At 49.0% G+C, this 13,114-nt stretch overlaps 3 non-coding genes and 1 pseudogene across 3 annotated transcripts; 2 read left to right on the plus strand and 2 right to left on the minus strand.

The window, feature by feature from the left end:
- Window positions 1-2,332: 2,332 nt before the first annotated feature.
- Window positions 2,333-2,390, minus strand: LOC148826751 (U7 small nuclear RNA). The gene has a single exon (XR_016093282.1). It is a non-coding gene; the product is annotated as a U7 small nuclear RNA (small nuclear RNA).
- Window positions 2,391-9,973: 7,583 nt separating this feature from the next.
- LOC148826752 (U1 spliceosomal RNA) lies at window positions 9,974-10,137 on the plus strand. The gene has a single exon (XR_016092296.1). It is a non-coding gene; the product is annotated as a U1 spliceosomal RNA (small nuclear RNA).
- Window positions 10,138-12,209: 2,072 nt separating this feature from the next.
- On the plus strand, window positions 12,210-12,328 carry LOC148826753 (5S ribosomal RNA; annotated as a pseudogene).
- A 622-nt stretch (window positions 12,329-12,950) lies between these two features.
- On the minus strand, window positions 12,951-13,114 carry LOC148826754 (U1 spliceosomal RNA). The gene has a single exon (XR_016093327.1). It is a non-coding gene; the product is annotated as a U1 spliceosomal RNA (small nuclear RNA).

Raw genomic sequence — 13,114 nt, forward strand, 5'->3', positions numbered from 1 at the left:
GAGTTTTTAACACTATTGTTATATTAGCATTACTGTAGTGTTGCTAATGTGCTACATGCAATTTATAATCTTAAAAATGTAAAATTCCCACATTTGTAGTTGATTTTGTGTGATCTTCACCTTCACACTATTTTATATGCCATTTATTTCTTATTAACGTACTATTTTTAATCAAAATAATATTAAGACCTGTATGTATTCAAATAGTATTATCATTATTTATACTTACGCATCAAAAGACGATTGCTGAGAAAAACATGACAGTATTTAACCTAAATGGCAAACAACAAATATCAGCAATGCATTGTGGTATATAATCAGAAAAGATGCTGTGTTAGATATGTTTTCAATTTCAATTATATATGCATTTATTAATGTTGTCAATATTATTACGGTTGCAATTTAACCATGGTGAGAATCCCTGCCTGTCATACAGGAGAGTAGGGTTTGATTCCTGACAGGGAGCTAAGGAGCTTTTTCTATGACCTGTTTACAATTTAAACTTTAGTGTGAGACACCTTTCTTCTACAGAAATCTATTTTTTTAAAAAGGAGATGAATTAGTTATAACAACACAAAACATCAAAGTGAAGTTGCTTTTCAGCAACTCCTTGGTTACATAGGAATTTAGTTTTTTTGACAGCACGGTCATTTGCAAAATTAAACAAGGAATTGATTCACTCCTGTGGAATACTGTATAAAATGGAAGATGGGTTTGATATGGAAACAACTACACACATTTTAGTTTTTTTTTTTCCAATTGTACTCCCATCAAAGTGACATAAGAAAAGTCGTTGTCAGAAGTGGGATATGAAAACAAGCCACCAGGGGAGACCGATGTAATAACTTCACCAGAAATATATTGAAAACAAATGGGCTGTCACTAAGGAAATTCATAGAGAAATACAGGTCCCACCATAAAACACCATAAGGAGTGCAAAACATGTTAAGTTATTTCTGTACTTCATCAGTGTTGGTAAAAGAGGGACTCAAGGACACAAAGATTCTAGTTTGGGAATCAGGCTGATGAAGGGAAGTGTGACTTTGGACACAGGGCATTGCAGAGAGGAACAAATGGCGCAACGAAACAAAACACCAAAACCCCAGATTGAACCAGAAACCTTTAGAGCATCAGTCTAAGGCTTTCTCAGCTGAGCTATTTCAACCTCTGTGTATGATCCAACCTCTGCTGTCTGCAGTAGCCTCCCAAAGTTCCAGCATGAGTGCACGAAGAGGAGTGGTAGAGTGTTACTGCAACGTCATTCAGAAGGAAAGTGATCCAGCTCAGCTCTCTGATGTTTGGTAGATACATCTTCTTCATGAGTAATGTAGGATCAACTTCTTCAGGCTCGAGGAAGGGCTTGCATTTCGGCAGCAGTAACTGACTGAGTAGTGACTTCTAGGACCTGGTCTTATCAGGTTGCTTTGCCAAGTTTGTCAGTTCTGCTGAAATGACCTGTCTCTAGGAAATTTAGGAAGCAGAAGAATGACTATCTGAAAGGTGACATGATCTGCTGGCTGTTTGACTTGATCATGAATGACACAGGAAATGCGAATTCTTGCAATAAGACAAAACAAGATCCATAAAACACTGGCAGAAGTGCAAAATGTGAGAGGATAAAAAGACACCTGTTTCTGCCCGATTTCAAACAGGGGATCTTGTGCATGTGTGATGAACATGATAATCACAATATTGCAGAAATGACAGCAGCACTGAACGTGGCGAGACGTAAAAGATTGTTATTCCCTTCAAATACTCACAGTGTGTTTATTCTGCTGTATTAATTTACTGTGCTCATCAGGCAGTAACAAACCTGTTATCTACACACTGCTCCCAGAGCTGGATAGGTGACTCCACATTCTACAGCTCTCTAGCAAAAGAGGAAGTCAGACTACAGAAATGGAGAAAATCTCCTCTTCAGAATGTGGAAATATATTCCTGAGAGACGTCCTTTCTCGAAGTTCAACACTCTCTGCAAGTTACCCATTCCCACCTTGCGCAGGGTAGTGGTTATCACATTCTCTTAACACACCAAAGGGTTTCAGTTTGAAAGCAGGCGAAAACAAGTGATCACTTTTCGCACATTTGTCACTGCTGACGTTGCTTTATGAATCTATTTTCTATACTGTGCTGATCAATTGGAAACCAAAAGGCGAAAAAGACACGTTCCCTCACCTAAGGTTGAATATTAGGAATCAAAACTGCTCGAGTGTATGGAAGCACACAGCTTTATCAAGATTTCCAAGTGCAAGATCTTTTTATTAATAGAAGACCCTATTTATGTTGTATGAGAAATATTAATATTAATACAGAATCTTTTTTCACCAAATAAATGGGCTTCCTGACTTCAGAAAGCCTTCTAGACAAATACTAAAAGAGCAAAAATTCCATTTGGTAAATGAAATGAAAACACATACCCTACCAAACCTCGAGTACAGGCCATTCAGGGTGATAATACAAAACCATTTATAATTCAACAAATAAAACCTGTCAACTGGTAATCACCACTTATCATAAAAAAATAAGTAGCAATACACAGTAGGTGACTCTTGGGTGCAAGTTAAATCCATGCAAGAAGGGGTTTAGTGTTATATTTCCAAATCAGATATGCAAATGAGAGATCTGGCCCAGCCAATCTCAAAGCTCCCTTGGTCTGGAATGGAGCTGCTCCCCTCTTCTAGTTATTCACACTGGAGTTAGGTTACATATTAGCACATTTCATCTAACAGTTGCTCCAGAAACAAAAAACGTAAAGAAATGACCTGGAATGTGACCACACCTATTAGAATGTAGTTCAACAGATAACTTGAAAACCTTGTCATAAGATTTTTTTTGTTCTACAAAATATACTTTATTCCGCAAAAAAAAAACATCTCAAAAGGAACATCTCACACATATTAACACTCCATGTAATAAAAAACAACGGCGTAACGGAGATTGATTGTCCGTTATCAATCTTTGCAAGTGGGGGCGAATTTGAGCATTTAACAGAGTTCCTCCAAACCTAGCACTTGCTATTTTCCTTTAATCCCTGTATAGGGCCCAAAGTCCTTTCCAGCGCTCCCTCGCCGTGGGGAAACCCCATTTGGCGACTAGGCGCTTCGTCCTCCTCCTGAGGTCCGATGGGCTCCTGCAGCGCCCGACAGAGGTTGCAGTAGAAGATGCAGTCGAGTTTCATGGGGAAATGTGGGACATCTCGACCCCCTTCCTCGACCGGCTGACACATCCGTGATGTACTCGTACTTGCCGCCCCAGACGAAGCCGAAGATCATCCCTTGCAGCGCTCGTCTGAGTCTGGCCGGCAGCGGGTACACCACCGCCAGGTAAACCAAAACCGGCAGGATGTCTGCTTTCAACACCATCACTTTCCCTGTGTAGGACAGCGACCGCGTTTTCCACAGACCCAGCTTCGCGTTCACCTTGGCGATCCTCTTGGTCTAGTTGTTGGTCTCGTTGTCCTGGCTCTGGAAGGAAACCCCCAGTATTTTGAGGGGCTCTGTGCAGAGCTCGAGACCCTCCGGCGCCGTCGTCCTGTGCTTCCAGGGCCTGAAGAACTTCAGTTTGCTCTTTCGGCGGTTGAGTTTCGACCCCGAGGCTCTGGAGTTTTGCTCCATGACCTGCAGGGCCCTTCTCAACCCCCTGTCTGACCTCAGGAACAGCTTCGTGTCGTCGGCGTACTGGGAGATCTTCAGGGTTTCTCCCGCGCCTCCCGGTATCTCCAGGGTCCCGTCTCACCGTCTCTGCTAAGGGCTCTGGCACCTTGCCTTTCTCCATGGACAAGAGCGCCGCCTTTAGCTCCTCGGCCGCGATCGGACCCTCCAAGTCCTCCCTCACCTCCTCCGGTACTCGTGCCTTCGCCTGCCTCCACCTCCGTCTGCTTTTCTGAAAAGAGCTCCGTGTAGAAAGCGGTGGCCACTTCTACCTTGTCGCTCTCGTCCAGCACTTCCTCTCCATCTCCCCGTCTCAGGCCGTGGATCACCCTCTTTTTCTGGGCTCCTCGGACCTGATTGAGTTTGCGGAGCCTCTCCTTCAGGTCCCGTGCCCGGGCTGAATTGAAGGCTCCTCCCCCATTAGCCGAGCTGTACTCCTCCTCTAGTTGTCTCTGGAGTCGTGCAGCTTCCTTCCTCTCCCTGGCCGCCTTCCATCTGCAGTACGTCTGTGCCAGGGTTCGGGTCCTGTCTTTCACCGACTCCCACCATTCCACCATGGAGCTGTAGCCGTCTCTCAGATCAACCCAGCTCGCGTAGTCTTTACGAAACAGTGCCTTGAAGTTGTCTTTCTCCAGTATTTCCTGGTTCAGCTTCCAGTACCCACGACTGAATGCTGGCAGGTTGGTGTTAGCCACCACCGTCAAGCGCTCGTGGTTGGAATACCACTCCGGGGACACCGTCGCCAACTCCAGGGAGCAGGTTGTGTGCAGAAAGATGTAGTCCAGGTGGCTGCACACTCCCCGGGAGTTTTTCCATGTCGTTCAGGTGTCGTTAGGGCGGCACCGTCTGAAACTGTCTACCAGGGAGAACTTCTTGAGTAGCGACTCCAGCTCTGCCGAGCTAGCGTCGCTCCCCTTCTCCCGGTCAACGTTGAAGTCCCCGCCAAGCACCACCTGTCTGTTGGTGGTGCAGCAGCTGGCCAGGTCAGCAAACACTTCCTTCAGGATAGAGGGTTCTGTTGGAGCATAGACGTTAATTGCTCTCAACTTCTGCCCCCTCCAGTCGATGTCTGCGACCAGGATCCGGCCCTGCACCACCGAGAAGGAGGAAACCAGCGTCATCTCTGGATTTCCGAGGAGGATTCCCACTCCGGAAGAGTGGACCCCTCCTACGCTCCAGCATGATTCTCCCTTTGTCCATTCCCTGGTGAATGTCAGCTTGTCGCTTTCATCCTTCAGGTGGACCTCCTGTAAGAAACAAACTGAGAAAGACTTTGAGGCCAGATCATGAAAGACTCCTCGTCTTTTCAACGGGTCTATCAGCCCTCTCACGTTAGTTGTTAGAAAGGTAAGTTTCACAATCATGATTAAACAAGTGAAAGTTGAACCTCCTCTCTTTGTGCTTACAGTGGAAAACTTGGGAGTCTACATCTGGGCACTGTTTAGCCTAGATGTAACTCCTCTTGTTCGGGCCCTGGGGGGAATATGCTGGGCTCCCTCCAGGTCTCGCTGGGGACTGAAAGGTAAACATGCTGGACAGGTCCAGTCCTACCATCAGTCCCGGCTCCAGGGCGGCTTCAAAGTAATCCTCGTTTTCCTTGAGGGTACTCTCCACCACCGTTTCGGGAAGGCTTTTTTCTTCCCTTTCTCTAGGAGTTTCGGGGACCTCTAGTTGCTCCTGGGCCTTGGGGGAGGGGGGCTCCACTTCCTGGGCTGCCTCTTCGTGTTGTTCATGGGCCTCGGGGGAGGGGGTTCCGACTTCCTGGGCTGCCTCTTCCTGTTGTCCCTGGGCCTCGGGGGAGGGGGTTACCTCTTCCTGGGCTGCCTCCTCCTGTTGTCCGGGGGACTCGGGGGAGGGGGGTTCTGTTTCCTGGGCTGTCACTTCCTGTCGTCTTTGGGCCTCAGGGGGGAGGGTTTCCATTTCCTGGGCTGCCTCCTCCGGTTGTTCCTGGGCCTCAGGGGAAGAAAGTTCCGTTTCCTCTAGGATAAGGAAACGGTTCTCCCTTACCACTCTTTTCTTTTGTCCTTCCGAAGGTGGATCCACCCTGCATCTCTTCTCCCGCTTTCTCTTTCCCTTCTTGCTGGGAGTTATTAGGGCCCTTTCTCTGGTCAGCCATTTTGTCTGTCGTCCTGGCAGCCATCTTGTGGCACTGGTGCGGCTGGGGGTGTGGCCTCGGCAGTTTCGGTTCTCTGCGGGGGAGGTGCGGGTTCTTTGTTCTCACCTCTCTCCCTTTGTCTTGAGACCGGTTTCTGCCGGCCGGCTTCCACCACCTGCGCAAACGAAGGTTTGCTTACCTTGCATTGGTGAAGGGGGTGCTTACCTTTTTCTCTGATCATTTTCATTGCCTTTTCATATGAGGCGTCCGTGGCCATGTAGGCCTCCATGTATCTCTCTGCCTTGTTGTCTTGCAGGCAGTAGAGATCTCCGGCCACCAACTGCAGGATCCCTCTCAGGAAGGTAATGAAAAAGGATTTCGCAGTTGTCATCGTCTCTGTTTTCTTGGTCCAGTGGAACCGGATCAGTGTCTTCTTGTCTGCCATCTGGAAAGGAGAACAAAGAAAAAAGGAAAGAAAGAGAGAGAGCAAGGTCCTGTGGAGAGGAGGGTTTAGCTGCTAAAGGAGCAGCAAGGGAGCCCTGGCCTTTGTCCTTGTGTGCAAAGCCCAGCTAGGTGCAGGCGCAGGAGGAGAGAGAGAGAGGGAGCGGATAGTCCTTCCGAGTCGCAAGGAAGAAAGTAAGAACTGCGGGCAGGTCACGAGTACCTACTCCCCGCCTAGAGGCCAAGAAGGCAGAGAGAGAGAGAGAGAGAGGGAGCAGATAGCGCTTCCGAGTGTCGAGGAAGAAAGCAAGCACTGCGGGCAGGCCACGAGTACCTACTCCCAGCCAAGAGGCCAAGGAGGCGGAGCAAGAGAAAGGGGGAGGGGAGAGGATAGAGGAGAGAGAGAGAACGTTGCTGCCGGATCCCACCCAGCTCAGCTGCTCCTTGGCCTTAACCCCCTAGGCTCAACCTAGGGCGATACCAGCTCAAGCATTCTTCAGGATCTTCGATCGCCTTCTAGAACTTTGGAAAGACAGGAACTGCGGGCATGCCACTTGAACTTGATCTTAGCCAAAAGGCCGATAAAATTGGATTCCAGCTCACTGGCCCTGCAAAACTTAGTTCAAGACTTTAAACTCTCAGACACATATAGATGTATATATCCCACAACAGCAGGATATACATGGTCAGGGAGGAATAGCAGCTCCAGAATTGACTATTGCTTTGTCTAAGCGAGAGTGAAAGTTGTTGGGGTCACTCATCAGCCTGTCTTCTTCTCATATCACCAAGCTTTAGGGTGTAGAGAGGAACTCCAGGGCGGGACTGTCTTTGGCCCAGGCCTCTGGAAACTCAACACAAAGCTGCTAGAGAACGACGGGGTAGTATCCCGCTACAAGGAGAAACTATCACAGTGGCTGTCCTTGCAGTGTCTGTATGGGTCAGTAGGAGAGTGGTGGGAGGAGGTGAAGGTGAGGACAAGGGCTTCTTTCATGGCTGAGGGAAGGAAGGCTGCCAGACGGAGAGGAGTGTTAGCCAGGAAACAGAGGCAGCTGCAGCGTCTCTACATGATGCTGCACAGTGGCTTCAATGTGCTCGAGGATATCACCCTTTTAAAAAAGGACATCCGGAGCATAGCGGAAGAAAGTAGTCGAGGAGTGCTGTTAAGAAGCTGAGTGCAGTTCTTGGAAGAAAATGAGAAGTGTACTCGCTTCTTTTTCAGGAAAGTGGTAGGCTCCAAGTCTGTCATGGAAAGTGTAGTTGATGAGGAGGGAAGAGAGAGAACAGAGCCGAGTGCTATCCTCTCCTGCATCGAGGCCTTCTACTTAAGACTGTACAGAGGTAAAGGATGAAGAAATTCATTTTTTTACCTCAAAGCTAGAAAACGTTTTGAGTGAAGAAGACAGGGAAGTACTTGAGAGGGATTTGACAGTAGAAGAGCTGAGACAGGCTATGGAGAGCTTACAGAAGGGGAAAACTCCGGGTGCTGACGGGCTCCCTAAGGAATTTTATTGCACCTTTTGGGATCTGCTTCAGGATCCGCTAAAGCTCCTTTACAAGGAAAGCTATAAGACAGAATTGCTGCCTGACTCCTTAAGAGAAGGCACTATCTCTCTCTTGTTTAAGAAAGGAGCAAAGAATGACATAAAGAACTGGAGACCCCTCAGCCTGTTAGGCGTGGACACTAAGATCCTGTCCAAAGCCCTTTTCCTGTACCTACAAAATGTAGTGACCTCACTGGTAGGGAAAGAACAGACTTGTGGGATAGCAGGACGCCTGATGAGCGACAACCTGGCCTTGTTGAGGGATGTCTGTCTGTACTCAGAGGACCGCTCCCTCCCTCTGTGCATTTTAGGTGTAGACCTAGAAAAGGCCTTTGACCGACTAAACTGGCAGTACTTAACATCAGTACTTGAGCACAGGAAGTTTGGCCCCATCATGAGAAAGTGGATTAACCTGCTGTACACAGGTAGCAACAGCAGAGTAATGGTTAATGGCAATAGATCATGCCCCTTTGAAGTCTGTTCAGGGGTGAGGCAGGGCTGCCCATTATCCCCCTTGTTATTCGTTTTGGCTATGGAGCCCTTAGCCTGTGCCTTGCGCCAGGATCAGGCCATTAATGGGATACCAGTGCCTGGAAGTGGGGGGGGAGAGGTAAAGACATCTCTATAAATGGATGACATCACCCTGCTCCTCTCTGACAATGTCTCAATTAGCAGAGCTCTGCAGTGCTGTGATCGTTTCTCTTTGGCTTCCTCTGCAAAAATTAACAAATCTAAGAGTGAGATTTTTTATCAGAACTGGAGGGAGCCAAAAGAAGGACATGATCTCAGGCTGCAAGAGAAGAGAATTAAGGTCCTGGGGGTGTATTTTGGAGAAGAGATGGGAACAGTAAATTGGCAGATCAAATTACCAATCTTAAACAAAAAACTGATGCAATGGAAGGACCGAAACCTCACCATGACAGGGAAGGTGCTGGTCATAAAAGCCCAGCTCTTGCCTGTCTTGAATTTTCTGGCTTCTATCTTCCCAATCCCACACCGTGTTGCAGCGGTGCTGAGGTGATGGATGTTTCATTTTCTATGGGGTGGGAAGCAGGAAAGACTCGGAAGGGAAATAATGTACAGGCCGCTACTCTCAGGGGGGAAGTCTGTCCCAGATATTGCCATGAAGCTGCTGTGCATTTTCCTGGCCTTTGTGCTGAGAGGCTTTGCACCAGCACCTGAAGCGCGTACCTGGACTTTTTTTGCCAGGCCCTGGGTAGGTAGCGAGGTGTTTAGAGTGTGGGGTGTCAGACCCAAGCTGGATGTCCCACTCTCTGACACATGCCCTGCAATTTATGGGACAGTTAAAAGTTTTCTAAGATCTCACCCAATTGGCCATATTCCCCTCCGAGATGTCAGCATCCAAAAACTGGAAGATTTCGTTGCACCGCAGAAGAATAGGCAGACCCCTGTGGGCATTTTAACATCAGCCCAAACAAGGAAGGTGTGGAAACACACATCCTCTAACGTCCAAAAACTGGAAGATTTCATTGCACCGCAGAAGAATAGGCAGACCCCTGTGGGCATTTTAACATCAGCCCAAACAAGGAAGGTGTGGAAACACACATCCTCTAAGTTTCTGTGCAATATTCACAGAGATTTAGCCTGGAGTGTCGCCCACCAGTGCTTACCAGTCCGAACTTTCTTGTACCGTAGGGGCCTCACACCCAGCCCTCGCTGGGTTAGGGTGGGCTGCGGCGAGGAGGAGACTGTGACCCATCTCCTGTGGTCCTGCTTTTTTGCTAAGGCCTTCTGGGCACAGTTTGAAGATTGGTTGCAAGCTCTCTCGCTCCAATCTACCCTGACCGCTGCTTTCGTCATATACGGCATCTCTCCTGTCAAACTTCCTCCTGACGTGTTTGACAGGATCTGGGCCGTGGTGAACAGTGGGAAAGACGCCCTGTGGAGAAAGAGGAACATGGGGCTCTTTAAAGGCATCGAGGTCCCAGTCAAGGCAGCAGGTAGCCTGGCCCTGTTCATCACCCGAGAGAACTATTACTTCAGAGATCTGTGGAGAGAAGGGAGGGAGGAAGCAGAAAATCTGTGGGAAATAGAGAGCATAGGTCAATATCTCAAGAAACTGTGAAAAACATTATCAAGTTTAAGTAAAGTATGTGATTTGCACAAGAAAAAAAGAAAATTGTTGCTATGTAACTGGTACCATGTCAAAATGTAATGAGATGTGATCATATATACTGTTTTAAGTATGTATATTAATGTAAACCTTTCTAATTTGTGATGTCCTGAATTTTTTTATGAAAAGAAAATAAAGTTCTTAAAAAATCGGTTCACCCAGGGGGAGGCTCGGCCATTGCACTCCGGCTGTGCTGACCCCTGCGAATTCCCCAAATGTGGGAATCTCGACTGCATAATTTCTGGTAGTGGGGGACTGCGTTCACGCTCTCCCCTGATGTGCTTGGTCCAATATCGGATAAGGGAAAGTTACGACACCACGAGCTGCGATAGGATCCCAGTTCGAAAGGAGTCGATGCCACTGCTGGTTCCCGGTTTCTTTTAGTTAGAGGTCCAGGGAAGCATTTCAAGCTGGTTCCACTACTCCTTCCAGACATTAATTCCCTTTTCAAAGTCAGTCGTCTTGCTGTAGTCTGCATTATTTAGGCTGATTATCGAGGTTAGCCTTTATTTGGCCATGGGGGCATCGGTACTGTATGCTAATTCTCAAGACAGTTTCACCCGTTTTCTGATTGCTAGGTTCTGTACCAGTGCAGACATGTCAAACAGTGAATGGCTGTACCTCTATTGTATCCGTGCTCAATTTGGGTGGGCAAAACGAGAAAACAAGCGTGCCGTTTCCTACACATCTGCAGTCGCCAATGTGCATTCGCAGTATGTCCCGGGACGCAATTCGGGCTCATTTGCATAACACCAGACCGGCAGATCACTACGCAAGCTCGCGTCGTGCGCCTGCCACACACCGAACAAACACCGGAGCCTTTTCAGCAATTTCCAAAAAACGGGCCTGCTCGCCTGCCCAGAAGGTTTGTCTCTTACCCGCTCTCCAGAGCCTGCTGCCTTCTGTGCTGTTCTCTCGGCACCGCTGCAGCGCACACAACTCCTGCAGCGCGGGGAGAAAGTTTCCACGCTCTGCCGCAGGGAAGGCTCGCTCCGTGCGCACACGTCCTTTCAATGCCAGTTCAACAAGTGCTCCGCATTAGCAGCGTCGGGGCTCCGGCGTGTCGCACCTCACCTCACCTCGCACAGTCCCCTCCTTGAATGTCTGGCGCTGGGCATGCCCCGCCCTCCTCCACCTTATCTTATCGCGTGTGACCACCGACAATGGCCACAATGCCGGGGAATGGCACCTGTAAAGTGTTAATTGGGGCACAGGAACAGCCCGTCTCGTCTCGGGGGCCGGCTTCAAAGACAATACAGCAAACACAGCGGGGCGGGGGTAGTAGACGACACAACACATGCAGGTACATTCAGCTCCGGCGGGAACGAGTCATTTGTTAGCCTTTTCAAGTGCTGGGAGCCGAGTAATCCTTCGCTTGTATCGTTTCTCCCCGGTGACTAGATCTCACCCTGCGACTCTCGACTGGGCTCACCCACGGCAGCCCAGCAGGTGTGAGCCTAGCCGGCACCCGGATGGGAGATTCCCCCCGGAAAAGCTCAGGTTGCTGCTGCTCCTGCAAGACGTGTGACTGGGACCAGTAGGGAGCGCTCACCCTGCGGTCTGTGTGGCTTTCTTATGCCCCAGCATCCTGATGGCGACACTCTGCTGCACAAACAGGCGCCGTCCTTCGGGGGAGGCGTAAAACCGAGGTCCCGACCCTCCTTGGCCATTAAGAAATTCCAGGGCGTCTCTCAAAATGAGACGCCGCGGGTGTCACTCTGGTGTTAGTGTTCCCCTTTACCAATCAGTCGGGGTCTCCTCCTAATCCCCCTCTCATAGGTAACAATCAATGACGAGGCCCCCCTGTCCCGCGATATTGCACTTGTCTCCTGGCCGCTGGCTGGCGCCGTGAGATTTAGCACTCGCGCAAGAGATCGGGGGCAGAGCGCGAACGCGGTCTCCCGCCCCCCACAAGGTGTGCGCTCCAGGTTCCCTCTCAGGGCTCTGCAACACAGCGGAAAGGCAGCGAGAAGGAGCCTCTTGCTCTGACGCCGCAAGGCCACAAGAGGGCGGAGGTGCCGCGCGCCCGGCCGACGTGTTGGACTGGTGCGCTTTATGTGCTGAAATAAACACGCGACAGCCCAGAAATGTTTTGAGTGCTGTGCATTGGAGGTTTTTGTCTTGTGAAGACTTGCCTTGTGCTCCTCCGAGCAGTTTGTTTGTTCTCCTCCAGTGCGGGACAAGTCAACACAAGGGAGCACATTCGCCAACATCCAGGTACACAATGCGATTTGGAAAGAAGCTCCTTTCCAAAGAGCTGCACACGAACGATCCTACAGTCCCGCTCAGGGGGCGCGGAGCCCCAGCCACACACAGCTTCAAGTAGCGAGTCAGGCGCCATGGCTTTCGCTTGTGGCCACACCACCCTGAATGTTCCCGATCTCGTCTGATCTTGGAAGCTAAGTAGGGTTGGGTCTGGTTAGTATTTGGACGGGAGACTGCCTGGGAATACCAGGTGCTGCAAGCTTTTGCTCTCTCGGCCAGCAGGGGTCGCCGTTGGTACCGTAGGTTTTGGGAGGAAAACCTGGAGGATGGAAAGGTGATCTATAGCCTCATCTCTAGAGATGTTTTGTTGCTATGGCATGTGTGTGACCCATATAAAAAAAAAACATTTGTAAAACGAATATCGAAGCTGCCTCTAAATCTGCAAATGAAGATGAGTCGATAAACCACTTGTTTTTCGTATAACTATACATATATTCATTTATTACTGATTTCATTCATTGAGCACGGATACAATAGAGGTACAGCCATTCACTGTTTGACATGTCTGCACTGGTACAGAACTTAGCAATCAGAAAACGGGTGAAACTGTCTTGAGAATTAGCATACAGTACCGAGGCTCCCATGACCAAATAAAGGCTAACCTCGATAACCAGCCTAAATAATGCAGACTACAGCAAAATGACTGACTTTGAAAAGGGAACGAATGTCCGGAAGGAGTAACGTAACCAGCTTGAAATGCTTCTCCGGACCTCTAACTAAAAGAAACCGGGAACCAGCAGTGGCATCGACTCCTTTCGAACTGGGATCCTATCGCAGCTCGTGGTATCATAACTCTTCCGTATCTGATATTGGACCAAGCACATCAAGGGAGAGCGCGAACGCAGTCCCCCACTACCAGAAATTATGCAGTCGAGATTCCCACATTTGGGGAATTCGCAGGGGTCAGCACAACCGGAGTGCAATGGCCGAGCCTCGCTCTGGGTGAACCTCCTTCTTGATCAAGGTATCTCCCCTGCCAGGTAAGTAT

Source organism: Atractosteus spatula, chromosome 10 (assembly GCF_055471065.1).
Source record: "Atractosteus spatula isolate fAtrSpa1 chromosome 10, fAtrSpa1.hap1, whole genome shotgun sequence".
Classification (NCBI taxonomy): Eukaryota; Metazoa; Chordata; class Actinopteri; order Semionotiformes; family Lepisosteidae; genus Atractosteus; species Atractosteus spatula.